Here is a 3700-nt window from a genome sequence, read left to right on the forward strand (position 1 = left end):
GCCCTCCTGCTCTTTCCATTCACCCACCCACCTCCACTTCCCATCAGCACAGGTCAGATCCCCTGGAACGTCCTGTCAGTGGACCTCCTGGACGTTTCCTTTGGCAACTTGCTCATTTTTATCAGCAGGCTCTTGAAATTCACCTGTGTGGTGGGCAAGGTTGCAATTGGATCCCTTTCACTGAGGACAGTTCCCCATTATATATGAATATGTCAGTCATTCTTTATGTTAGTGATTTGGCTTAGTTCTGACTCTGTTGGTTATTTGTTAGGGAAATTCTGTCAAGATCCCTTGTAGACGCATGCATTCACTTCTCTTGGGTATATTCCTAGGAATGGGAGTATTGAATTAGAGAGTTGGTTGGCATCGTGTAGCTTCAGTGAACACTAAAATAAAACAGTGATATTTTTCTAAAATAGTGAGCATTTTTGCAATCTCCCGACCTCCACCATACTCAAATGTTCCAGCTGCTATAGCAACTTCCCAATAATACTTGATAGTGTTAGGCTTTGTGAAATTGTGTCCATATCGGTAGATCTTGAAAGGGTATTGTGGTTAAAATACACATTTATTTGATGAGGAATGATATTGAGTAATTTTGCATATGTGTTTCTTTAGCCATTTAAATAAATTTTTTCTTTTTTTTATGCTTTTTATTATTAAATTATTTATTTATTTATTCTAATTCTTATAGATGATGGCAAAATGCAGTTCATTTCATATTACACATATAGAGCACAATTTTTCAAGTCACTGATTGTACACAAACTATTTTTCACACCATTTGTGTCTTCTTATGTGTACTTAGGGTAATGATGTCTAATTCATTCCACCATCATTCCTACCTGCTTGCCCCCTCCCTTCCCCTCCCTCCCCTTTGCCCTATCTGAAGTTCCTCCATTCCTCCCAGGCTCCCCTCCCCATTACCATTATGAGTCAGCATCCTCATATCAAAGAAAACATTTGGCCTTTGTGTTTTGGGGATTGGCTTACTTCACTTAGCATTATATTCTCCAACTCCATCCATTTACCTGCAAATGTCATGATTTTATTCTCTTTTAAAGCTAAGTAATGTTACATTGTGTATATATACCAAAGTTTTCCTATCCATTCATCTACTGAAGGGCATCTGGGTTGGTTCCACAATTTAGCTATTGTGAATTGTGCTTCTGTAAACATTGATATGGCTGTGTCCCTGTAGTATGCTGTTTTTAAGTGATTTGGGTATAAACTGAGGAGAGGGATAGCTGGGTCAAATGTGGTTCCATCCCAACTTTTCCAAGGAATCTCCATACTGCTTTCCAGATTGGCTGCATCAATTTGCAGTCCCACCATCAGTGTATGAGTGTACCTTTTTTCCCACATCCTCGCCAAACTTATTATTGCTTGCATTCTCAATAACTGCCATTCTGACTGGAGTGAGATGAAATCTTGAGAGTAGTTTTGATTTTCATTTCTTTAATTGCTAGAGATGTTGAACATTTTTTCATATATTTGTTGATCGATTGAACATCATCTTCTGAGAAGTGTCTGTTCAGTTCTTTAGCCCATTTATTAATTGGATTATTTGTTTTTTTAGTGTTAAGTTTTTTGAGTTCTTTATATCCTGGAGATTAGTGCTCTGTCTGATGTGCGTGTGGTAAAAAATTTCTCCCATTCCATAGGCTCTCTATTCATCTTACTGATTGTTTCTTTTGCTAAAAAGAAGCTTTTCAGTCCGAAACCATCCTATTTATTGATTCTTGATTTTATTTCTTGTGTTTTAGGAGTCTTGCTAGGGAAATATGGGCCTGACCCGGCATGATGAAGATTAAGGGCCTACTTTTTCTTCTATTAGGTGCAGGGTCTCTGGTCTAATTCCTAGGTCTTAGATCCACTTTGAGTTGAGTTTTGTGCATGGTGAGAGAGAGGGGTTTAATTTTATTTTGTTGCATATGGAGTTCCAGTTTTCCCAGCACCATTTGTTGAAGAGGCTATCTTTTCTCTAATATTACTGCTTGTTTTTTATGTTTTTGTTTTGGTAGCAGCGATTGAACCAAGAAGCCATTAACCACTGAGCCACATCCCCAGTCCTTTTTATCTTTTAATTTGAGATAGGGTCTAGCTAAGTTGCTGATGCTGGCTTTGAACTTGTGATCCTCCTGCCTTAGCCTTCCAAGTCACTAGGAATACAGGCATATGTACCCAGCTAGCTTTCAAAGCACTCTTGTTTTATCTCCATAGTAACCTATGAAGTAGACATTGTTATTCCAGTTCATTTTAATTAAGAAGAAAAACTTTAATATTGTTGAGTACTTACTATTAACCAGGTGCTAAATGTGAATGATTTAATTTATTCCCCAAATCAACTAGTATTACCTATGTTATCATTCCCACTTATGGAAAAGAAAACTAGAGAACTAAAGAAACATGCCCAAACTTCAACAGCTAGTAAGTGGGAGCATCAGGATTCAAACTCAGGGCTAGGATGAGGTATGTGTCGCTGAAATATCATCGACACCACACTTAACCTGAGTCTGACATTTTTCTAAGCATTTTACTGTGCAGGTATCAATTTAATCCTCACAAAATCTTTATGAAGTATAATTATGATCCCTATTTTATAGATGAGGAAACCAAGGTACATAGGAGTTAAGCAAGTTACCCAAGGTCACCAACTAATGAAAAGCATAGCCAGATTTGGAACTTCAATCTTTTATCCCAGAGTCCACATGCCCAACCAGTAAGCAATTTTCTAAAGTTAGTTTGAAGGCTGGAAATATAGCCCAGTGGTAGAGCATGTGCTTAGCATGAACAAGGTCCTGGAAGGGGAGTTAATTTGGTTGTCCTTTTTTTGTTTTGGGTACTAGGAATTGAACCCAGGTATGTTTAACCACTGAGCCACACCCCCCCAGCCCTTTTTGAAATTTTTTTTTATTCTGAGACAGTGTCTCAGTAAGTTGCTGAGGGCGTCAGTAAATTGCTCAAGTGGGTCTTGAACTTGTGATCCTCCTGTCTCAGCCTTACAAGTCGCTGGGATTATAGGCCTATGCCACCATGTCTGGCTTGGTTGTCCTTAACAGAAAGTGAATGCAAGTTGGGTGTGGTGGACAAGCCTGTAAATCCCAGTGGCTAGAGAGGCTGAGGCAAGAGATTCAGGAGTTCAAAGCCATCCTCAGCAAGGCCCTAAGCAACTTAGTGAGACCCTGTCTCAAAATGAAAAATGGAAAGGGCTGGCAATGTGCACAGTGGTAAAGTATCCCTGGGTTTAATCTCTGGTACAAAAAAAAAAAAAAGAAGATGCATATTCAGAAAGGCAGAAAGAAGAAAAATTATTAAAAATTTCATCTCCCAAACATGGCCACAAATTCATATTTGATATGCTTACTCCAAACCATAATTCTATTTTTTTTTTTGCAGAGGTGGGGGTGTGGGGTGCAGGGGTGTGGGGGTAGGAACTGGGATTGAACCCAGGGCCAGCCTCATTTCAAGTTCAAGGCCAGACTCAGCAACTTAGTGAGGCCCTAAGCAATTAGTGAGACTATGTCTCGAAATAAAAAATAAAAGGGGCTAGGGATGTAGATCAATGGTAAATTGCCCCTGAATTAAATTCCTAGTACCTAAAAAATAAAACTAAAAAGGGCTGGGCATGTAGATCAGTGGTAGAGCACTTCTGGGTTCAATCCCAGCATCATAAAAAAAAAAAAAAAAAAAAAACTTG

This window comes from Marmota marmota, unplaced genomic scaffold (genome assembly GCF_001458135.2).
Source record: "Marmota marmota marmota unplaced genomic scaffold, marMar, whole genome shotgun sequence".
Taxonomy (NCBI): Eukaryota; Metazoa; Chordata; class Mammalia; order Rodentia; family Sciuridae; genus Marmota; species Marmota marmota.